Below are 26,124 nucleotides of genomic sequence, written 5' to 3'. Positions count from 1 at the left end.
ATACACACTTTATCCAGCGATCCTCAAGGTTTTCATCTTATGGGAAAAGTTGGGTCTGTTAAACTCTGCCAAATACTCGTTGACTACAACTATCGCTCCCTTATTTGGTGAATTTTTTTCCCAGCTAGGCAAAGTAACTGAGCAGGAAGATTATTACTTTGGGCTACGACATGCGGCTTGGATGGATGAGGTATCAATTCACAAACTTTCGCCGTTTTTATCGTCGATGTGTGCGATGGTGTACTGTGCTAGTGAAAGAGCATATTTTTGCATGACAACCTTACTTTTCAGCCAATGCATCTTTCAAATGATCCAGCAATCAAGCATAATACGGTCCAGCCATGAATCTGCCTCTTTCCAAGAGATCTATGAGGATTATTCCTTGGGAATCTCGAAAAAACTGGTCTTTGATTTCTTCGGTGTACTTTCAACACCTTTTCTTGTCTTTTTCTTTTACTGCCATTTAGACTCTTGTGTGTAACGACGGGTCGAGGTTTCATCGACAGTCTCAAATCGGTGTAAAAGGTCTTGCTGTTTGCGATTTAACGTCGCCAACCAGTGTGCTGAAATACCTGTCGGATGCGCTTTTGGATGCGACTGTGAGCAATCGCGGCAACCACCTCGCACACAGCTTACCCATACCCAAATCTCCGTGCAGGATACTGAGCACTCTCTCCGTTGAGATGCCTACAACCTCAGCTCACTACTTTTTATTCGGCGCCCTTGCATTGCCATATAATGGGTTTTGTAAATAGTTTCCTGTGTGGTGACTCAACTTGACGGCCAGAGCGAGCTTCGTCTTCGATGCTTGAGCGACCACGTGTAAATTCATTAATCCACAAGTAAATGATCTTCACTGATGGTGTAGAGACAGCGTGAACTTCATTCAGTTCAGTGCAACCCATCAAATGAAAATGTTTAATAATAGTACGAAACTCTGTTTTCTCTATTTTCAATCGCAACACACTGACGTCCAGTTCAAACGGCTGTCAACTGTGAACAGCGTGCTGTACCCAGAATAAGATTTTCATTCTGCAGCGGAGTGTGCGCTGCTATGAAACTTCCTGGCAGGTTAAAACTGTGTACCAGACCGAGACTCGAACTCGGGACCTTTTGCCTTTCGCGGGCAAGTGCTCTACCATCTGAGCTACCCAAGCAGGACTCACGCCCCGACCTCACAGCTTTACTTCCACCAGTACCTCGTATCCTGCGTACCTTGCAGAACTAGCGCTCCTAAAAGAAAGGATATTGCGGAGACATGGCTTAGCCACAGTCCGGGGGATTTTTCCAGAAAGAGATTTTCACTCTGCAGCGGAGTGTGCGCTGATATGAAACTTCCTGGCAGATTAAAACTGTGTGCTGGACCGAGACTCGAACTCGGGACTTTTGTCTTTCGCGGGCAAGTGCTTTTTCTTTTACAAACTATCCATCTTTTATTTATTTTTTAACGCCTTAGACCGCTTTTTTATCCATCGGTTTTCCCAGCAGTCCAATTTTTAACCACTTTTTTATTTTTTATTTATTGATTTTTATTTTTTTATTTTTAGGATGGTTTTAATAATGGCAACAGCGCATGGAGGCCTGGATGGTCACCCATCCAAGTGCCGACCATGCCCGACAGCGTTTAACTGTCTGAGCTACCCAAGCAGGACTCACGCTCCGTCCTCACTGGTGGAAGTAAAGCTGTGAGGACGGGGCGTGAGTCACGCTTGGGTTGCTCAGATGGTAGAGCACTTGCCCGCGGAAAACAAAAGGTCCAGAGTTCGAGTCTCGGATCGACACACAGTTTTAATCTGACAGGAAGTTTCAGTGTGCTGTACGTTGTTGAAATTCTATACACGATCCTTGAAATAATTAGGCTTATCGACCATGAAGGAGCAACGAATATTCCATTATTCCATGAATATTTAACAGACCTATCAAACCACACTCTTTTTGTCACAAGGGAAGCGTACCCCTTATTGCAAAACTACGGTTCTAGAAATAACTAAGTTAATCACTAAAACTTTTTTATGCAAATACTGACCACTCCAAACACAGGTGCGGTATTCGACCGAAGGCTCTCAACTGTTTCCGGCCGAAATCCAGAGGCAGTGAAATAGAGTGCAGGAGGTGGCCAGCGGAATGCGTGCGTTGTCGCAAGTTAGCAATTGGTACTCCAGACGCGCACGCAGTCGCAGCTGTTAATCTTCATCGTCCCTTTCCACGTCTTCTTTGTACCGTTCTCGACTGTGTGTGGCACGTTTCTGTTGAAAGTGGACTGCCCGTTCACTTGCTGTCGTCAGAGCATAAGCAGCTGCACACTACACGCGCTTTCGAACTGCAGACGACGGACGCGTTGTCGTCGGCTGTTGTCGGGACTAATCAATGAGCGGGCAGCCAGCAGCCAGGAGGCGGCCGGCTTCCTGGAGACGCCGGCGGCGTTCCTGCACGCAGCGCGGCGCGGTGCGGCGCGACCGCCGCCGCGGCTGCCCAGCGGACCGGAACAGACGGCCGCCATCCGGAATCTGCCGCGCCGGGCGGCGGTCCCGCGGAATGGCGGCGCAGCGCGCTCCAGCTGGGCTGTCAGCAAAGGGCCGGACAAAAATAGCCGAGTGCCGCCAGAGAAGTGTAACGAAGGAGTGCATAATGATTCCAGCTCAACGCCTCACTGCCCTTTAAGTCATTAGATACTGAGTGTTAATTCGGTCTCAGAGAAAAGGGAGGCAGGAATTAGCTCTGTCCTGTTAACAAGAACGAAGGAACGAAATCCTTAAAACGAAAGGTCCCATCGAGGACGAGGACGTTTTAAGTAGGCCAGTGGTCGAAGGATGGAGAAGGAAATCGGCCGGGCTCCTTCGAAAGAATTAGCTCCGGAGTCACCACTTTGGGAAATCACGAAAATCTAAAACCAGGTTTCATAGCGGGATTTAAATCAGTGTCCTTCCAAATTCGAGTCTTGTCACTGCGTGAAGTCACTGGACATAATGTCTAGAGAGAAATGTCTCATCATCAGATAACGGACATGAGAGCTAATAGCAGACGATGCTGTTGTCTTTGCAAAAACAGACATAATGTCTGATAGGATAGCAGCAATCAGTGAATTTTACAATGTTACTTGTAATCCGTCTTGATTGCAAAATTTTTATATATATGACCGGTTTCGGTTCATCTAGAACCATCTTCACATCTGATATTTCGGTTACAGGAGTACCCCGTCCAAATCCAGCAACTTTCACTGTAAGTAGGCTGTTTAGGTTTTTTTATTGGTAACGCCACCTCTGTATGAAAATCACTGGCTGTGCTGTGTGCAGTCTGTGGCTGCTTTGCATTGTTGTAATACTCGCCATTGTAGTGTTAGGCAGCTGGCTGTGAACAGCGCGGAGCGTTGCGCAGTTGGAGGTGAGCCGCCAGCAGTGGTGGATGTGGGGAGAGAGATGGCGGAGTTTTGAAATTAGTCATGAACTGCTATATTTATATATGATGATATCAAGGTAAATACATTGTTTGTTCTCTATTAATATCTTTCATTTGCTAACTATCCCTATCAGTAGTTAGTGCCTTCAGTAGTTTGAATCTTTTATTTAGCTGGCAGTAGTGGCGCTCGCTGTATTGCAGTAGCTTGAGTAGCGAAGATTTTTGTGAGGTAAGTGATTTGTGAAAGGTATAGTTTAATGTTAGTCAGGGCCATTCTTTTGTAGGGAATTTTGAAAGTCAGATTGCGTTGCGCTAAAAAATATTGTGTATCAGGTTAAGCACAATCTTGTATAAATTTTTCAAAGGGGACGTTTCATATGTCGACCCTTAGCCGAGGATACCTCACTGGAATCTCCTGATTTTTTTCTTGTAGTTTGTGTAATTAGTGTAGCTTTTGTTTATTGCTAGCGCGTAATTGTAGAGATCATTTCCTTTGTAATTGTAGTTTTTCATTGTTGTACAGTAAAACAGTTGTGGCATGCATGTAGATTTGCACCAAGTATTTCGCAGCTGCGCTTGCAATTAACTAGATATTATTTTCAGTGTTATGTTAATGTGTTCTCTTATTTTTTGATCTTCAAATTGTGTTTTTCTGTGTTGTCGCGTGAAATACTGTGACAATAATGGCGTGTGAAAAACGTAATACTAGGCTCCAAAGTAAACTGAGAAATGACAGTGAAAATGAAAGCAGTGTGTTAGCGCCACCGAGTAATGAATTAACTGATGTTCAAAGTAGTAATTTGGTAACTGTGCATAGGGAAATGGAGCGGGCGGCAAACAATGGCGTGGACAGTGAAACAATTAGTGAAGAGGGAAGCATTATGCTGTTGAGGTATGTTTATGATGAATAAGCTCATGCTATATAAGGAATGTGATTACGTGTTTATATGTATATGAATAATGAATAGAAGTTAGGGACTATGGTTTGTGAAAAAGGATGTTGGAAACCGAGAAATCGTACATTAAGGTTATGAAATGTGTGTAAATGCGTGAATGTATCACAATGCCGGCAACAGCTTGCCTCAGGAATCGGGAATGACAGGACACAATTTTGCAAATATTGTAGACTCAGGTTTTGGGTCCTCACCGTTTTCTCAAATGAGTCAAGACACATTTTCTGCTTGTCAAAATGTGAATGTTGCCGGTGCAACTTCACTGCCGAAAAGCACTGAGGAACGTGTTTCAGACACCAGTGCATTGTTATTACAGTTAATGCAACAAATGGGACAAAGGCTACAAAAGTTAGACACATCGCTTGAACAAAATCAGAAACAAATGGAACAAAATCAGAGTCAAACACAGCAAAAGCTACAAAAGTTAGACACAATGGAACAAAATCTTCAAAAGTTAGACACAATGGAACAACACGAGAGACAAACACAGCAACAGTTAGACGCAATGGAACAAAATCTTCACACCACACTTGAACAAACACGTGAAGATTTAACTACTGAGTTACATAAAATCGAATCTAAATGTCAAAAAGTCTGTAACGACGTAAAAACACAAATTTGTGAGCATTTTCAACCTATTTTTTCGCGGCATGAAAATGCATTACAAAATCACGAAGCCGCCATGAAAGAACTCCAAACTATTGTTCATGAAAATCATGAGACCTTGCAAGCTAAATTTGACTCAGTTGCATCTACCGATTCGGTTACGCAACTTGCCAAATCTCAGGAAAACTTAAAGGACACAGTAGATACTCTGAAACTTGGTTCAGAAAAACACACTGAGGGAATAAGTACACTATCGGAGAAAGTAGCCGAACTTTCGGATCAGTTCACTAATTTATCTACGAAGGTAGATGATAATCTGAATGACACAAAACCGGTAGTCTTTAATGATACAGAAGAGAGCGAACAAATTAGGAAACTGAAACAAAATCTGAATCAACACCAAAGAGAAATCCGGGAAGTACAAGATCAGCTGACACAGGTAATACAAGAATTACGTATTTCAGAGGACACTCGCGCCCAAATACGGGATGAGGGACTTAGAAATACGGAAAAGCCGCAAAATAATAACACAGGGCATTTCGGAAGTTATGAAAGAAATTGGCAATGTGCACCGAATTTTGAGATGGAACGGCCGACGCGACCTAATAATGACCGATATGCGACTCGCCGACATGATGATTTTGACTATAAGCTGTTCATTACTACACGTAAATTCAAAACATTTAAGAATTCTGGCAACGACATTCATCCACAAGCATGGCTCCATCAATTCTCTCATTGTTTTCCTCCCAACTGGTCAATAGAACACAGATTATAATTTATGTGTGGCTACTTAGAGAATGAACCAGCTGTAAGAATGCGATCGGTCATTCACGATTGCCACAGTGAAGGAGATTTTTATCATGCCTTCCTCTCAGCATATTGGTCTCAAGCTACACAAGACCGAGTAAAACATAGCATCATGATGATGAAACACTTTGAACAATCTAATTTTGCCAGTCTTGTCAAATATTTTGAAGACATGTTGCATAAGAAGCAGTATGTTTCAAACCCATACAGCCCCTCAGAACTCATCCGCATTTGCTTACTCAAATTGCCTGAACATTTACGACATATTATTTTAGCAGGACGTTGCAAAGACGACATTGAAGCTTTTCAGGGACTCCTACAAGAACTGGAAATTGACACTGACAATCGCGGAAAGTGGAAACAGGAACACAACAATTACAGGTCATATCCGTCGCAATTCCACGATGAAAGAAATAATAACTGGACGACAAGGCTATTCTCACAACACAAATCGTGACCAAAAAAGACACCACCCATATGACAACCGTTGGCAGAATAATAGGTACAGAGAAAGATTGCACTTCCATAGTAGTGAATATGATAGAGATTACCATGGAAACAGACAATATGGGAACCAAAACAATTATTATCAAGGGAGACAGAATAACTTCAGACGCAACAGTTCGGCGCACAGCTACGATTCAGGGAGAAATTCTCCACCACGTGACGGACAAGGAAGAAACTACGGAACCTACCGACATGACGACAGACGATATATTCGTAACGACAGACCTGAATTGCATCAGAACTGGTGGGATTTAAACAGAGCATGGCACTCTCGACAAGGTGAATTTGTAGAAGTTAGGTCTCCTAATCCCAGTAACGACGCGCGCCAACAAAGAAACAGACAATGACTCGCACCGGAGGCAGCCACGTGCGCCCTCTGGCTCAGGGAAAAATAACATAGACGCTAACCTTGAGAAAAATTCCAGTATTCTTTACCGATGTATACCACATGATAATTGCGTTGAAGTTGAAACTCTGCGTACTAGGAAGAGTAAAGGTTTACACCACATTTCACATGTAAAACCGTTTATTGAAAGATAATCTGCTTTTTAACTTTGTCTTTGCCATAAAACTCTTAACTTCACATTACTAGTATGCTTTGTCAGACTTAAGAAACTGTTAACATGCAACAATGTTTGAAGTTAAATATCCAATCAAGAACCAAGAGAACTTATTTAAACAGAAATTACGAATGCATTGTTATTGTGAACAGACGACACAGTGTTATTGTGTGTGTGCATTCTTGCTTGTTTGTTGCACGATTACGTAACGACTAGAAGGCTCACATACTTAGAACATTTACCAGTACTGTTAATGAGATTTTAATGCAACATTTTGGTTTATTAGAAAATACATTATGAAATTAAAGTGCTTTCTGAGAGATACCAGATGACACAGTGGTTAGTTTATGTGACAGGTACACGATTTTATCACGACACTACTAATGAGTGACAGTTTACAATGTTGCTGTTGCAGTGTTTCTGTTTTATTTCTGCATAGTTTTCTGTATTATTCTGAAAAGTAAAACATGTTTTAGTAGTAACTTTTGTGGTATAGCTACAATGAGACAGCCTTTTTCGTAGCACAACAATACGTTACTTTATAGTACCTTCTTGATCACGGTAAGGTACGTAATAACTACGATATCTATACGCAAAGCATTTCACTTTCGTTTATGATGAGGTAAGTACATTGACCTCAGCAGAACTTTGCTTACAGAGGACGATAACTATGACAGTTCCACAGAGATTATCTTAAAACATGACGCACAATTTAGCGCTACAGTACCCCATTGCTGTAATCTGTAACACCTGAAGGTATAATTACATTAATCCTCAGGGGGGTACACGCTTACTTTGTGTACCATGTGTTTGGCGAGCACAAGGAGCCCTAGCTAATATGGTATTTGCTTATACAACTTTACACATCGGTACCATATTTCTCCAACACATAAATTACACAGCTATCTGATTATTTGACAGAGAAACAAACATTCTTTTTACTGCGTCAGTGACAGATGTTTACGCAGTTACACAGTTGCCGGCCGGAGTGGCCGAGCGGTTAAAGGCGCTACAGTCTGGAACCGCACGACCACTACGGTCGCAGGTTCGAATCCTGCCTCGGGCATGGATGTGTATGATGTCCTTAGGTTAGTTAGGTTTAAGTAGTTCTAAGTTCTAGGGGACTTATGACCACAGCAGTTGAGTCCCATAGTGCTCAGAGCCATTTTTGAAGTTACACAGTTGGATAACTTCACACTTACGAAATTGTATGTTGTTTGTACTTTGTGAACTGTTCATATTTTTTCAGAACCATTGTGATACTATGAGAGCTTTGAATGATATATTTGGTAAGGGAGCATGATTTTAAAGTACGTTTGGAGGTAAATGACACTTTTGACATGAGCAGAGAGTTTTTTTTAAGTTTTGATATTATTGGAGGAAGCTACGATAATTTTGAGAGTTGGCTGAGGTGTTATGATGTAATTTTATGACGACGATGTGTATTATGCTGTTGAGGTATGTTTATGATGAATAAGCTCATGCTATATAAGGAATGTGATTACGTGTTTATATGTATATGAATAATGAATAGAAGTTAGGGACTATGGTTTGTGAAAAAGGATGTTGGAAACCGAGAAATCGTACATTAAGGTTATGAAATGTGTGTAAATGCGTGAATGTATCACAATGCCGGCGAAAATTTTTTGGACACTGTTATATTGATACGATTTTGTTTCTACAGATTTGCAACGCTAATTCTTGACCTGTGAAATATTTTCATATAAGACTGCCACTGTAGCGAAAACTGCTGTCGTCAATATTTCGGTATGAAAGGTAAGTGACCGTGACGTAATTCGTTGTGAGCGGCCAGGTGTGCCAGCCGCCTTGAGAAAAAGCCATTAGGTGGTAGAAAAAAAAAGGGGAGGCCATTATCCTCGCTATTGACATTCCTTTGTAGAAAGCATCGTAAATACGACACGCTAATAATAACTTGGAAACATTTTTACATCTGCACACCTGATTATGACAAGCGTCTTTCTATAAGAGTTGAGAGATTTTCTGTACTACCTTATGAAATGCCCTATGGCTAATGAATGATGTTTCATGCCTTCCTTTGTACATATTTACTCATTTTGTTTAATATCTAGTTTCTAGCTGCACTGCAGCATTGTTTGAAATAAAATTTAATATATGTACTAATATAGTTATTTTATGCCTACAGATCGAGTCAATAAGAAATTTATGATCTACTTCCAAGAAAATGAGGGCACATAAATAGACATTTCCCTTCACAGGAATTGCATAAACAATTTCTTTACGATTTGGTAACTTATCTGCTAGTGTAAGTTCTCATGATGCATCACTCTAGTGTTAAGATGTGACATAGGTATTAGACATGGCCATTTTTAGTGTAATACTTTTTCTGCTTGAACTTTGTCATGTTTAGGTATAAGTTATCCTGTTTGCCAGGCATAGTGCTACTGAATTTTAATTTGTGTTACTCTGCTAAGCCAGATTTATTTTTCTTGTTTGCTGCACATTGCCTTATATTAGTCGTAATATTGCAGTTGCTTCGCTAATTTCTAAAATGCTGCTTCCTTTGCAAATCTGCACTTTTTTGTCATTGCTGTTTGCGTTAATTGTTTTATGTGCTGCTGCATTGCCCCGTCCCTTAGTTTAGCATCTGAGCTCAGTAGATTTAAGTTAGCTTAAGAGGGGGTAGACTATATAAGAAACTAGTTGTGATGAATGGAAAGAAATGCATTGAAGGTATATGAAAACGTTTTGGGCCAAAATGAGTATTGTACAATGATCCGTAATTATTTTGAAAGAAATATGAACAGAGTAGAGAAAGCAGGTATTGATAGGACTTTTTGGGAATAATGATGAACGAAGGGAGATCTCCAAAAACAAAAAAGGTTTTGTTCGCAAAATACTGCAGTACCAAAAGCTACACTTAAAACGAACCCTGTCCTTTCCATTGTGTTATCCCTCTATGTGTTTGTGTACCATTGTGTATTTGTTTTCTTCCTGTCTCTGTGTACTGTTTCATAGAACTTTTTTCTCTTCTAATACTAAGTTAAATTCACTATGATGAGGAATACTGTTATCCTCAAATACAATTGGCATTAATAATATGTTATTTACTTTGTAAAGATGTTTAGACATTATTTATTCTGTTTTGTGTTAATGCTCATGTGTGAAGTTGATGTTTCGAAAGTTATTCTGATCTTTTATGTATGTACTCTTGTCATAATTCCTGTAACACTGACGTATATGTCTATTTTTATTCTGTTGGTTCAAATGGCTCGGAGCACTATGGGACTCAACATCTTAGGTCATAAGTCCCCTAGAACTTAGAACTACTTAAACCTAACTAACCTAAGGACATCACACACACCCATGCCCGAGGCAGGATTCGAACCTGCGACCGTAGCAGTCCCGCGGTTCCGGACTGCAGCGCCAGAACCGCTAGACCACCGCGGCCGGCTTTATTCTGTTGTAAAACCTGTACTACAAATGTTATCTGTATTGTTATGTTCTTTAATGATGTATTTTGTACCTTTGTAATTGTATTCTCATGTTATAAAATTGTAATTGACACCAGTTTATCAAACTAAGTAACTTGTAAGCATTCATTTCACTGCACACATTTCTGTTGGTCATAGTATATGGACAATATGTGAGAAGTAGGGACTGTTAGTGTTTGTACGTGTGTTAATAATTCAGCAAGGGACTGGATAACAGCCTTGCTGGTTCTAAGGACAATTCCAAAAAAAACTTTGTGAGTGCACAAGTGGTGGTGATGGACTTGCTACATTATCCGCAAGACTCTTCGATGGTGATTGTGCACCTGCACAGTCGCAGCAGATGGCTGCTGGCCATCTCTACAAGGACTACAGTGGGTCTGCGTCTTTGCAGACTCACCAGTACCATTATTTCTACAAGGACTGCAGTGGGTCTGCGCCTCTGGTGGCCCACCAATACCGTAATCTCTACCAGGACTACAGTGGGTCTGCTCTGTGATGACCTACTCACCAATACTCTTCAAAACTTCGACTGACTCTGTTGTGGGTTTGCTCTGTTGTGGCCCATTACCTGTCAGCATGTCAAGAGTCAGCACTGTCTTTCCGTTGGAAGGACAACACCACTTCTTCAAGACTGCATGGAAATCCACTACTTTCGTGTGCATTTTCTTTTACTGCTCAGACTTTGAGAAAAACACGGCAATTTTAGTGTGATCAACGATCAGGACTGTCTTTATGGACTGTGAGAAAATTTTAGCTTTTGACCAACATTGTATCAATAAGTGTGTGCATTTGATTTCTTTGTTATTGTAATTACGATTATGAAAAATTTTAACAAATATGTATTGGCCAGTGCCCAACAAAATTTGTAAAATTTTTTGTGCGGAGCATGGGGGCTATGTAAGTAGGCTGTTTAGGTTTTTTTATTGGTAACGCCACCTCTGTATGAAAATCACTGGCTGTGCTGTGTGCAGTCTGTGGCTGCTTTGCATTGTTGTAATACTCGCCATTGTAGTGTTAGGCAGCTGGCTGTGAACAGCGCGGAGCGTTGCGCAGTTGGAGGTGAGCCGCCAGCAGTGGTGGATGTGGGGAGAGAGATGGCGGAGTTTTGAAATTAGTCATGAACTGCTATATTTATATATGATGATATCAAGGTAAATACATTGTTTGTTCTCTATTAATATCTTTCATTTGCTAACTATCCCTATCAGTAGTTAGTGCCTTCAGTAGTTTGAATCTTTTATTTAGCTTGCAGTAGTGGCGCTCGCTGTATTGCAGTAGCTTGAGTAGCGAAGATTTTTGTGAGGTAAGTGATTTGTGAAAGGTATAGTTTAATGTTGTAAGTAGGCTGTTTAGGTTTTTTTATTGGTAACGCCACCTCTGTATGAAAATCACTGGCTGTGCTGTGTGCAGTCTGTGGCTGCTTTGCATTGTTGTAATACTCGCCATTGTAGTGTTAGGCAGCTGGCTGTGAACAGCGCGGAGCGTTGCGCAGTTGGAGGTGAGCCGCCAGCAGTGGTGGATGTGGGGAGAGAGATGGCGGAGTTTTGAAATTAGTCATGAACTGCTATATTTATATATGATGATATCAAGGTAAATACATTGTTTGTTCTCTATTAATATCTTTCATTTGCTAACTATCCCTATCAGTAGTTAGTGCCTTCAGTAGTTTGAATCTTTTATTTAGCTGGCAGTAGTGGCGCTCGCTGTATTGCAGTAGCTTGAATAGCGAAGATTTTTGTGAGGTAAGTGATTTGTGAAAGGTATAGTTTAATGTTAGTCAGGGCCATTCTTTTGTAGGGAATTTTGAAAGTCAGATTGCGTTGCGCTAAAAAATATTGTGTATCAGGTTAAGCACAGTCTTGTATAAATTTTTCAAAGGGGACGTTTCATCACATGTGAAAGTTGCTGGATTTGGACGGGCTACTCTCGTAATCGAAATATCAGATCTGAAGATGGTTCTAGATGAACCGAAACCGGTCATATGAACAAAAATTTTGCAATCAAGACGGATTACAAGTAACATTGATGCTGTTGTCTACTGAAAAGTATCGTCGTCGGTCGATAAAAGGGGAAAGAAGATAGGGGAGCTGGGGCTTCTACTAAACGACACGAAAAAACAGGATCTCTTTACTTGCAGGAGAAAGGCTACTTTTGAAAGAGAAATCCATCAAGTTGAATGGAGCCAACTGTGCGAGATGTGAGAAGCTCCAGTAAGGGGAGCGCTGGTAACTGATGATAACCACACAAGTGAAGAAATAAAAGCAAGGATTGCCTCGAAAAGCAGAGCTTACCTGGCCCTGATAAAGATTCAATCACGTAGCCTGGGCAGAAAATCGAAATTACTGTCCGTAGAACGATTAATGTCGCTCAGAAACATGGACTATCACTGTGGCAGAAGGGGATTTCCTGGGAAGATGGGAGAGCAAAATGCTATGAAAGATGTTTGGTACAGTGACGGAGTGAAGGAGAATACGGAAATACAGGAACTGGAAGAACTATACGGTTATGCTCACCTAGCTTCGGAAATAAAGAGCAACTTATTAAGACAGTCGGTCTACGTAAATCGATAGCTCTATCACAAAGCTATAAAAAAGAAATTCAAGTGGCAGAATGTGCAAAGAAAGACCGCAGAAACGATTGATGGGTGGTGTGGAGAATGACTTGAGAAAGATGGGAGTGACAAGATGGAGGAAACGAACAAAAAAGATGGTAAAGATTGGTCTCCGATAATCAGAGAGACCAAGAGCCTGCACGGGATGAAGCACCAAGGAATAAGTAAGTAAATGAGGATGGTAGTAAGAAAATAAAGAGCTGTACACAAAACCACTAGCTTTATAAGGAAGAGAAAGAAAGCGGTTGCACACGATTTCAAGATTGCTAGTGAACATCAGAAGCCTGTAGCATCGCATGGTCGAAAAAATAGTTACCCAGGAGACATCAAGGAGCTAATACCGCACAAAATCGCTTCTTTCTTTGTTAATTACTACAGTTCAGAGATGAAGACAGTACAGAAGTTTATGCAGGTAAGCCATATCCCGGTGTTGATTTGATCCAGTGCATCTTCAAAATTTCATCAACCCTCATTGTTAAACAGTCTCATTCGTTTTCTATGGGGTTAATGTCAAGTCATGTAGCGAGGCTGTCTAGATGCGTTACGGCGCGTGACTGCTCGTGAAACAAGGAATGTATGCTTGCAGCTCAGTGACTCAAGTGTACACAACATACAGACCATGAAAATGTAGAAGAAACGACAATTCTAATTCAGTAAGACTGTCGAAAGACCCACAAACATCCTGCTTCAAGTTCACGGTAACATGAATGGCTGGGCGAAAGTGTTGATACGAAAACACACGCAAAACATTACAGAACCACTTCCTGCCTGAATTCCACCCTCCATACACAGTAGGTTAAATCCAAACAATAGGGCGTTGGCTCACTGGGCACCTTGCATCAGTTGAGAATATTTTAAAGAGACGAAACCGTACCGGTCGGACCGCACTACACGCCTCTATTTTCTGTGTTGTTTGACCCTCTGAAGACACGCACTTTTATGTGCCGCTGAGAGGCATCCCACTCAAAATGAGCTTCGCGTGTCGTCCATTCACAGAGCCTACTCGAGAACTGGTTGATGTGTACTTGCATTCCCTGGCAACGACAAGTCGTATCGTGTTTCAAATCTACTGTCACAGAGAGTGACGGTTGTGTCTGGCCCCTGTCTTTTTACAACCATTGCTCTTACGCTTTGTTATATTGACTGCGAGTGGTAGGACAAATGGTGCAAATCGCTCTGAGCAGTATGGGACTTAACATCTGCGGTCATCAGTCCCCTAGAACTTAGAGCTACTTAAACCTAACTAACCTAAGGACATCACACACATCCATGCCCGAGGCAGGATTCGAACCTGCGACCATAGCGGTCGCGCGGTTCCGGAGTGAAGCGCCAAGAACATCTTGGTCACAACGGCCGGCAGCGGTAGGACAGTCCGCAGTGATACTCCAGCAAAGTGGGCTACTTCATTCACAGTGTAGTCATTTGCACAGGCGAAAATGATAGCTCTTTTCTGCTTTGCCATGTCTCTAGGTCCAACCATCTGATCTTGACCGTTCCACAGAACCAACTGTGGCTTGCTTCTTTTTACATATTACTTCAAAATCTTTTACTTACTAATATGAATCCACCCCAAAGAAATCTCTTGAACAGGTGTTCCCTTTCCACTATTTATTCTCTTTCTGAGACAGACGTACACTGCACAAATAAAAGTTAGTACCACCATAACACTAGTGGTTGGTACTTTGTATTGATATTTAGTTTGGACTTCTCTTGATACTCCCGCATACACTGTAACATTTGATGTAGCGAAAATTGTCTATTTTCTGCAATGTCTAACTCTTGTATTTCCCATAGTAAAATGGAATCTAAATCGTTATTCAGGTAGGTTAGGTTTTGCATAAGTGACACGCAAAAAAGTTTTTCCAGCCAATAAAACATTGGTCGAGTTCCCATACTTATCGTGATACCTGTAATCGCAGCAGTAAAGTGAAACTTTGTTTCGATTGGCTCACACTTGGTTCCATTCACTGATAATCCACTTTAACTTTGTCATTGCCGTAGAGATCTTATTACTGCATCAATCTGCATCTAGAGAAAACAGAATATAACCACTGCTTGTCAATTCGCTGTAATGTGGTTGCGGCACTGGAACTACTTTTTTACCGTCTGTTACGTCCATATTTTCTAGGAACAGCAGAATTTCATACGATCGCTTGTCAGTTCGAACCAATTGCGCTGGACAGATGGTGACTAATTTCTTGACATAATTAATAGGATTTCTCCCTGACATAACATCATGTGCATTTCTTCGCTCCGACATAAGGAACATTTCATTAATTGGCATTTGTACCAATTTATCGATAACTTCCCATGTGACTGGATATGGATGGACCGTGAAACATTAGTAACGGGAATTTAAACTTACAACTCGAAACAGTATGTTAATACACATCACAGCTCAATCTGAATAAACATTAACGGTAGAAACATGAAAGAAGAATGTACATTTCGCTAGTGGCACAACGGATCGTATCTCTGTTGGAAATTATTTTCCCGGTTGCTGCAGTAACAACGGAAACTGCTGTGGTGTTAACACTGTTGTACTTAACTGCTCATGTAGGGAATGGTCTATTGCTTCGTGTACCATCTCTCGAGCTATTCGCTAGTTGGCATAGCAATATTGTTATTATCGCCTTCTTATAGAGCGTACTCAACTAATTCTGTATGTCTCTGAAGTCTGTATTCAGTATTTCCATCGTACCCTTGATATAATGTTATTTCTTGCATAACTTCTCTGAAGTTCAACACTTCTGGCACCAGTTTGTAGGGGTCTCCCACTGCCGTGCCGGAAACCTCTACTGTTTCGTCAGGATGCAGACCGAGGACCTCTGCGGCGTCGTTAGACGCAATAAAACAGTATTCAGCATTATTATATTTGTTACTGAGAATAGAAGTCGTTGCCATGTCTTCTGTGACGGCTGGTGGCTACGTAATCCGGAGAGAAATCAGCTGAATCCAACGGCTGACTCAACGCTTCCGAGGACATTGCATCAGCTAGGAGCGGAAGTCGATGAAACCCTGGTGCGGCGGTTTGCTGCCTGTTAGCGAGGTAGGCACTCCCCGTTGCTAGCCCTGCTTGGCGTTGCCGGTGACCTCGACGTGTATATTTCATTCACACGCCTTTTCGGGGAGTACTCGATCCCTCAAAGACCACTGTCCGCGTTGTCCCATCAGGTGGACCGCAATGTCGAATGCCGTGCTGATCCTCTGGTACGGTAGAACGTCTGATTCCTGCCACGCTGGAGTTTTAGGGCAGCTTCTGCCCTGGACTGGGGCCACGTTGGTAGACCCCTGGACTATCCATCAGTGGTGGCTGCTGTGCTGACTTCAGTACTGGATGCTGGACTTCATTACCCGTAGTTACGGACTGTTGATACTCTCGTACCAGAGAATCGAGTGCGAACGACATGCACGCTGTCGATCTACTGATCAAGTGTGTGACGCTCGTAGAGGTGGAGTATTTATGCCCTCGAGAAGAGATTCCGCTCTACATCATTCGTAATGATCGATCCGTTTCTGTTCTTCTCGAGTCGTCAGTGGTTTTCAGTTCACTTCACTGCCATCACAAGAGACGCGTGTTAATCATTCTACAACGGAGCCCTCATAATCGGCCAGTTTCTTTATTTATGGGGAGGGAGGAGGGGGTGACTAAATATTTTTTTTTTCGGTGAGATTATAAATATTTAGAAGTAATACTATGGAGTGATATGAAATGAGAAAAATGTCAGCGCTAGAGAAGACGAGTGAAAACTGAAATTTGTTGGAACAGTCCTGGGAAAGTGTGACTGGATCTGTAAAGGGTAGTGCATAGAGTTCGCCAGCTGTTCAGAACTACTCCAGATTTGTGGACAGTGTAAAGTAGCCGGTGAAATCGAACAAATTTACAGGCGCACTGCTGCGATCGTAACAGGTTGATACAGCCATACAGAGTCTAAACCATAAGCGTGCAGAATTTAAATGTGAATCTATGGAGGGAATGTGACGTCGTGCTCGCGTATCCCTGTTGGATAAATTTTAAGTACCCTATCGTAATGAAAATGTCTTGATGGTTTACGGGAGAGACAAACGTAGAAAATCGCCAAGTAAGAATATATCTTGCATGACTATGCTACTTCGACAGTATTACAGATTTTCCATGTGATGAAACGGAAAATTATTTATCAAGTTAGAACACTCTGGCAAGTCATTGTTACTTCGACAGCAAGGAGCTTTACAGCTTTTGACACTTGCTATTAACAGTAATAATAACAATAAAATGCTTCACGCATGATCTGAATTGTTACTTTGTAATAAGCTAACACTCAGACTCGATAACATGCCGGTATGCTACAGAACGTAGTCAGTCATTAGAACATGACCAAGTTTAGTGTGAAGAGAGGGTGATGATTTTTATTGTTATAGCGGAACGACTGTAAGACCAGAGTTATCCTCAGATTTGGCTGAAGAACAATATGCATTTACGCAATAAATATAGTGTCGAAAATCATGAAATATTTCTGCATAGAGTTCACATCTACATCAACGTGATTACTCTGCTATTCACAATAAAGTGCCTGGCAGAGAGTTCAATGAACCACCTTCAAGATGTCTCTCTACCGTTCCACTCTCAAACGGCACGCGGGAGAAACGAGCACTTTTTCTGGGCGAGCGCTCATTTATTTTATCCTAATGATCATTTCTCCCTATGTAGTTGGGTGCCAAAACAATGTTTTCGCAATCGGAGGAGAAGACCAATCGGAGGAGAAGACAGGCGATTTAAATTTTATGAGAAGACCCCGTCGCAACGAAAAACGCCTTTGTTTTAATGATTGCCACTCCAATTCACGTATCATGTCTGTGACAATATCTCCCCTGTTTCAAGATAATACAAAACGAGCTGCCCTTCTTTGTGCTTTTTCGATGTCATCCTTCAGTCCCACCTGATGAGGATCCCACACTGCACAGCAATAGTCCAGAATAGGGCGGACAAGCGTGATGTAAGCAGTCGCTTTAGTAGACCTGTTGCACCTTCTAAGTGTTCTGCCAATGAATCGCAGTCTTTGGTTTGCTGTACCCACAATATTATCTATGTGACCGTTCCAGTTTAGGTTATTTGTAATTGTAATCCCTTAGTATTTAGTTGAATTTACAACCCTCAGATTTGTGTGACGTATCGCGTAATCGAAATTTAGCTGATTTCTTTTAGTACTCATGTGAATAATTTCACACTTTTCCTTATTCAGGGTCAATTGTCACTTACCGCACCATACAGATATCTTATCTAAACCATTTTGCAAGTCGTTTTGATCATATTATGATTTTACAAGACGGTAAATGACAGCATCATCTGCAAACAATCAAAGACGGCTACTCAGATTGTCTCCTACCTCGTTAACATAGATCAGGAACAACAGAGGGCCTATAACACTTCCTCGGGGAACGCCGGATATTTCTTCTGTTTTACTCGATGACTTTCCGTCTATTACTACGACCTGTGACCTTTCTGACAGGAAATCACGAATCCAGTCGCACAACTGAGGCGTTACTCCGTAGGCACGCAGTTTGGTTAGAACACGCTTGTGAGGAACGGTGTCGAAAGCCTTCTGGAACTCTAAAAATATGGAATCAATTTGACTTCCCCTGTCGATAGCACTTATTACTTCATGAGTATAAAGAGTTATTTGTGTTTCACAAGAACGATATTTTCTGAAACAGTGCTGACTATGTGTCAATAAATCGTTTTCTTCGAGGTACTTCACGTTACACACGTCTTTGGTGCACAGATTTGAGTGAAAACTAAATCATAGTAAATATCAGAACAAAACAGTAACCAACGCAATATTGATGGACTAGCGATAGTAAATTATAAACATAAAATTTCCTCGTGAATCAATCTACTAATGAAGTCATTACAGTAGAGCTTGAGATTAGTGTTAATGTAGAGTCAATAAATCGTGGCGGGGACTTAAATTTATAACATTTACAGATTCTGGTCAAGGCTCGCTGCTCTCTGGAGTTAGGTGGCTGATTAATTTACAGCCTTACTGTCAGTATCGCCTCGTCTATAGCTGACTGGGTGGTAACGCCAGTAACTGCCACAAGATGTCACTCTAAACGCTAATTAAGTATGGAACAGATTACAATAAATATATTAGATAATCAGTGACAGTGACAGAGTGTCAGTCTGCAGGATATATCTTCGCCCAACCAATGGCGTTTGAAGGTTGGGTTCAGATAGACATATCTTCATTATCAATCACATCTTTCAGAAAAAAACTCAGAATAACTATAAAAAGCTAAATAGAAAGCTGTACCAGCATGAAAAGATATTCTGGTGGTCATCCTTTTTGCATTTATTCGCAGCATGTCTCACAGGCAACCTCCTCCCCGATGTTGTTAAGAACTAACACGATGATGCAGATATTTAGAAAGTGAACAAACGCCGGAAGAAGGCATTTGTCTTTTTGCTTAATCGAGTAATAGGCGCATCGTGACAGAGTGTGACGGTTTATAGACCTTAGAAACTGGCCGGTGATGCGCTAGCGGCGAAGATTCGTAGCAGTACGGCCTGAAGTGGGCGTCCCGCGTCTTCGGTTGGTCGCTCCGCGATTGCCGGCTAGCCTGCAGAAGATTGAGGCATTACGTCAAGCAGCAGCGGCGGCAGCAGCAGCAGAGGGAGGAGGAGAAGACGGGTGATTACGTTTTTGTTGTGGCGCGGAGTGCGGTAATGGCAGGGGTGGGCAGCGGGAAGCAGCCAGCTCGCCTGGGCGGAGTCGCCCCTCTGACGTGCAGAAATGCCGACCGCGTTCCCACTGTGACTGTGCGGGACTCACTGCGTCACTCTCAGACGCACTCTAGACGCACTCTTATTCACTATCCGGTCAGGTTACACTGCTTCGATAGCATCCTGCTAACTGCCCAGATAAAGGTGATGGGTAGCAGTGCAGAAGCTCGTAATCTTTAGCTGATGCTGCTACCCGGTCCCCGCACTTCGAAATAGGTGCGACGCCACTTACGCCGCGACACGAAGGCGCTGCGACGAACGATTACGCCGCTGCCTATGAGATGCAAGCATCCGGTCTCCGGACCTCCAGCGGTGTGTCTACTCAAATTCGAACGTCCATGCACCGACCCCATTTTGTATGTTTACCAGCTGAATAACATTTACAGAGTTTCCTAGTGAACAGACCTCGTGATCATCTGAATAGACATTGCATTGAAAACTGACTGATTTACATATCTCCTGTATCCATATATGTTTCATGATTCAGATCTACTGTTGGCAACTGACACTGAAACTTTACCAACAAAGTTTATTATTTTTACTACGTGATATTCGATGTAGAATAAATTCATATTCGAATTCTCCGTTCATGAAAGGCATCTGTTCCTTGTTCCTGTATTCACAAACGAACCACAATGCGTGTAACGGAAGCCGTAACAATGTGTAGGGACACACAAAAAGTGTCAACACTTCTTGTTGCTCAGATGCATTTTTTCTCGATACTTTTCAGTTGTTAGTGTTAATTAAACCAGTAATTTACAGCAGGTTTCTTATAGGATGACCCTTCATTTTATTACATATACCTAACGCCCAGAATTTAAATTTGGACAAAATGAAGATATGCTGTTTAAGACTTTTCCGACGTAGTAACTGCCTCCTTGGTTCACGAGCGTCGAGTCGGATAATGTTGAGGAAGCTGCTCAATATTTCGACGAGACAGCTGCTCGTCATCTTCAGGTGCTGCCACACGTGTTGCTACAATGGCTCGATAGAGATGCGCAGACGCCAAGGGTTAAGGCTATAACGTCATCGTAGACGAATCATAGAGCACGGCTACCTCCAGTGCCCCATGCCGTACAAACGGACCACGGGCTTCTCATTCGCGACGCGGGAAAATTGCGGCTTCAAGTAGTGGCCCAGCGCTCGTGCGGTGAGTGTGTTGGCGCCCAATTTAAAAGTCTGTGTTGACTCGTATTCGTTCGACTGCTGCCGACGATGCTTTAGTACCTCCAGTGCTGGTTCCCATGCCTTTCTGAGTTACAATCCCGTGTCTCTATTGACCAGGTCGTTACTTACGCGAATTTCGACTGCTTCTTTAATGATTGAATCCCAGTACGTGGAAGCGGACAAAAGAATCTTTATCCCTCCGTAGTTCATGCTGTGTCCCGTGTGAGTACAGTGTTGAGCCACAGCAGTCATTTCTGGCTGACCCACTCTGGTGTGACGCCTATTTTCAGCACGTCTATCCTTAACAGTGCGACACGTCTGGCCAATGAATGATTTGAAACTTCCTGGCAGACTGAAACTGTGTGCCGGACCGAGACTCGAACTCGGGACCTTTGCCTTTCGCGGGCAAGTGCTCTACCAACTGAGCTACCCAAGCACGACTCACGCCCCGTCCTCACAGCTTTACTTCTGCCAGTACCTCGTCTCCTACCTTCCAAACTATACAGAAGCTCTCCTGCAAACCTTTCATCACTAGCACTCCTGAAAGAAAGGATATCGCGGAGACATGGCTTAGCCACTGCCTGGGGGATGTTTCGAGAATGAGACTTTCACTCTGCAGCGGAGTTCTGCAAGGTTCGCAGGAGAGCTTGTGTAAAGTTTGGAAGGTAGGAGACGAGGTACTGGCAGAAGCAAAGGTGTGAGGAAGGGGCTTGGGTAGCTCAGTTGGTAGAGCACTTGCCCGCAAAAGGCAAAGGTCCCGAATTCGAGTCTCGGTCCGGCACACAGTTTTAATCTGCCAGGGAGTTTCATATCAGCGCACTCTCCGCTGCAGAGTGAAAATCTCATTCTGGCAATGTATGATTTACCACACTGGCACGGGATTTTATATATCCCTGATCTTCTTAGACCTAGGTCGCCTCTAACAGAGCCCAGCATAGTTTGCATTCGCCCTGGAGGCCGGTAGATACATTTTATTTGATGTTTTCTTGAATAGCCTGCCAATCTTAAAGGACACGCCGCCAACATATACAAGAAAAGTGCCCTCTACATATCTCCATTTAGGTTTCAACACCGCTGACTGAAGGGCTTTATCCTCGAAGTCTTCCATAAAAGGATTAGCTGTTATGGGAGACAATGGGCCACCCATACCAACACAGTCAGTCTGCTCAAAATATTGTTTTTTAAATACAAAGTACGTCGAGGTAAGTACATGTTTGAAAAGATGTAAGATATTCTCCTCCAGCTTAGTTCCTATAAGTTGCAATCAGTCCACCAAAGGCACTCTTGTGAACAATGAGATCACATCGAAACTCACTAAAATGTAAGCTGGTTCGAGACGCAAAGTTATTAGTCGTTGTATAAAATCTTCAGAGTTCCGAATGTGATGTTCACATTTTCCTACCAGTGGGCTTAGGAGAGAAGCCAGATGTTTTTCCAGGTAATTCGTCGGGGCTTTTCTTCGCCCCATCGTGAGCAAAATATGACTGTACGCAAGAAGAATTTAAAGTTTGGATAATATTCCATTTATTTACAACTGTATACTTTTCATCAATTTTTCTGATAAGCTATTCTTTAATTGCATGCTTCCAGTTCTAAATTAAAATGTAATCAGTAATGAAAATAAAAACATTGATTTAACTCTTCAATTAAACTTTTTAAAACGTGTGACTATCGAGTCTCTCTCTCTCTCTCTCTCTCTCTCTCTCTCTCTGCTTCCCCCCCCCTCTATCTTTCCTTCTCTGCATCTACACCTACATCTACATACATACTCCGCAATCCACCATACGGTGCGTGGCGGAGGGTACCTCGTACCACAACTAGCATCTTCTCTCCCAGTCCCACTCCCAAACAGAACGAGGGAAAAATGACTTCCTATATGCCTCTGTACGAGCCCTAATCTCTCTTATCTTATCTTTGTGGTCTTTCCGCGAAATAGAAGTTGGCGGCAGTAAAATTGTACTGCAGTCAGTCTCAAATACTGGTTCTCTAAATTTCCTCAGTAGCGATTCACGAAAAGAACGCCTCCTTTCCTCCAGAGACTCCCACCCGATTTCCTGAAGCATTTCCGTACACTCGCGTGATGATCAAACCTACCAGTAACAAATCTAGCAGCCCGCCTCTGAATTGCTTCTATGTCCTCCCTCAATTCGACCTGATAGGGATCCCAAACGCTCAAGCAGTACTCAAGAATAGGCCGTATTAGTGTTTTATAAGCGGTCTCCTTTACAGATGAACCACATCTTCCCAAGATTCTACCAATGAACCGAAGACGACTATCCACCTTCCCCACAACTGGCATTACATGCTTGTCCCACTTCATATCGCTCTGCAATGTTACGCCCAAATATTTAATCGACGTGACTGTGTCAAGCGCTACACTACTAATGGAGTATTCAAACATTACGGGATTCTTTTTCCTATTCATCCGCATTAATGTACATCTATCTATATTTAGAGTTAGCTGCCATTCTTTACACCAATCACAAATCCTGTTCAAGTCGTCTTGTATTCTCCTACAGTCACTCAACGACGACAGGTTCCCTTCTCTCTCTCTCTCTCTCTCTCTCTCTCTCTCTATCTCTCTCTCTCTATGTCTCTCTATTGTAGACGGATGGAGAGACTCGAACCATCAGAGTAATATTTCTCTTACGACTCTTCTCAAGTCTAACGTATCTATACTTTTCCTTCTATACCGTATCTGGGCTGATGTGTACAAACAGAGAGTGAATGAATGTCCCTAAAAATCTGATACTGTTTAGTTACAGTAGTGAATGAAACGACTCAAGCCGTCGAGTTGTCTGTGGGGAAGGAGTTATATCCAAAGTGCGAAGCGTCGAAGCTCGTAAAAAATTTAACTGGCTTCCTGAGAGAATGCTTTTTCTATTTCGGACAAGATATTCGAGTGCGTAAGGCTATAATATTCCAGGTGGGCGTTGACTAGCTTAGTTCATGCAATTAGCTCAATCTCAATTACGTTGTGTTATATAATTCCAGAGGGCTCTATAATACCTCTAAAGTATTGGCCAATAGAGGTGTGACCTAGGTATCAAATTTTGTAACGCTTATTCAAGGTAGGCGCTCACATCAGCGTCTTTGTTCCGGTAGCAGCAAACAGATAGACTACCGTATCGCGACAATAAGTCATGGACGACGACAGTACAAATCCAGACCTTGATTTCACTCGTAGTATCGGCCTGGATCATGAGAAAGCCTTTGCTACGTGCTCGACCGCCAACAAGTACGCCCCTCGCCACACTTGCTCACACACTCATCATTACGCAGCACCGCTAACGCTATACCAGACAACTGCAGGGCCAAACAGCAAACCAAGCACTGAACAACACTGAGCGTCTGTCACTGTGACTGGAACCACAGAGCAGCAACTAACAGTGTGACCCAGGCAGTGGCGCAGTAGCGTTCCGGACATCGCGGTGTGGAAACCGCAGTCTACAACTATCGAAATTTGTATAATTTGTTATGGAATACCTCTCTAGTCATTGCATACAGGTATGGCCACGGTTAAGTTTTAAAAGAGTCGTCTTCGATAGAACAGCAAGTTCACTGATGCATACGGAAGAACAATGAAATCCTTTAGACTAACCTACACACAGCAGTGCCTTGTTTGGACTATATAGTGAGTATAACTGATTCGTAACATACATAACAGTTCTATGCGTGGTTAAACAGTCTCATCCTAGAAAAGAACAATTTCATGTTGATTGTCAGTCCAAAGTGCAATAAAATGTGTTTTTGAAAGCATTTCCTCCAATAATGAGAAGCGACAGGAACACGCACCGGTCGCCTTATTGTCATTAGAGCGTGTCATAGCCCCAACTGTCTGGACATACCAGACATTTGACAGAACCGTATGGATTCCAAACTTGTTTTTAAAAATTATCACCATTATCTGTGTACCAATGTGAACTGTCATGTAAGATCTGTTATTAGTTCTCTAATGGTTAAAAAAAAAGGTTCAAATGGCTCTAAGCACTATGGGATTTAACACCTGAGGTTATCAGTCCCCTAGACTTAGAACTACTTAAACCTAACTAACCTAAGGACATCACACACATCCATGCTCGAGGCAGTATTCAAACTTGCGACCGTAGCAGCAGCGCGGTTCCGGACTAGAACCGCTCGGCCACAGCGGCCGGCTCTAATGGTTCTCCTTGATTTTAACTACTAGTAGTCGCCTTAATGCCCGGACGTTCGTGTGGGTCTCCAAGCCGTCTTTTGCAATGGCAAATGTAACTTACGTGCCACTGTCTCTATTTCTTTGATATTATAACTTTTCTTGTAATTTACCTTTAAAGTATGTAAACAGGTGTATTCTGAACGTCAATTAGGTAGACAGCACTGCTCAGGATACTGTTTCATTGTTTGACGAAAATTAGCTCAGCATGCTAAACTGTGATGGAGCAGTACCTGTGTAAGTACCAGTCAGATGGAAAAAAAATCACAACTCCGAGAAGAAGCTGTGCGACATAAACGGATGTTGGTAGGCGTGTTTCAATATCTGAAAGATGATGTCGATTACATTTGGCGCCAGTCTCACAAGAGTGGCGGTATTAGCACCACCGCAGGTTCGAATCCTGCCTCGGGCATGGGTGTGTGTGATGTCCTTAGGTTAGTTAGGTTTAAGTTGTTCTACTAGGGGACTGATGACCACAGCAGTTAAGTTCATAGTGCTCAGCGCCATATTAGCACCACTATGAGGATGCAGATCACGTTTCCTTTAAAAACGACGTAGCGATCGTGGCCGTTACTTACATTTGAGATTTGATGTGTTGAGTTGATGTTAGTCAAGAATACTTTTAAGACTACGAAGACGCCATTATCAGCACCTCACTGATATTGAACGAGGTCGTGTAATGGGGCTACGAGAATCTGGATGTTCCTTCTGTAATTTTTCAGAAGGACTTGACAGAAATGTAACCACCTGACTGCTGGCAGCCGTGGTCACGAGAACGTACGGTCACAATAAGACCGGCTCCGGATGATCACTTTCAAGCGGGAAGAGCAACGTATTCGGTGTATTGCTCTGGCGCATCGTGCTGCATCCTCAATAGTAATTTGAGTAGCAGTTGGCACTACGGTAACTGTTACAAAGCAGTTACTACAAGGACACTCCGAGGCAGGCGCCCTGTAGCGTGCATTCCACTGACCCTACACCGCCGCCATTTGCAGCTTAAATGGTGTCAAGCGAGAGCTCATTGGAAATCAGGATGGAGGTACATTGTGTTTTCTGATGAAAGCTGGTTCTGTCCTGGTGCCAGTG

This window comes from Schistocerca nitens, chromosome 2, assembly GCF_023898315.1.
Source record: "Schistocerca nitens isolate TAMUIC-IGC-003100 chromosome 2, iqSchNite1.1, whole genome shotgun sequence".
NCBI classification, from domain to species: Eukaryota; Metazoa; Arthropoda; class Insecta; order Orthoptera; family Acrididae; genus Schistocerca; species Schistocerca nitens.
The sequence above is the reverse complement of the archived record's forward strand: the minus strand, read 5'-3'. Positions refer to the sequence as shown.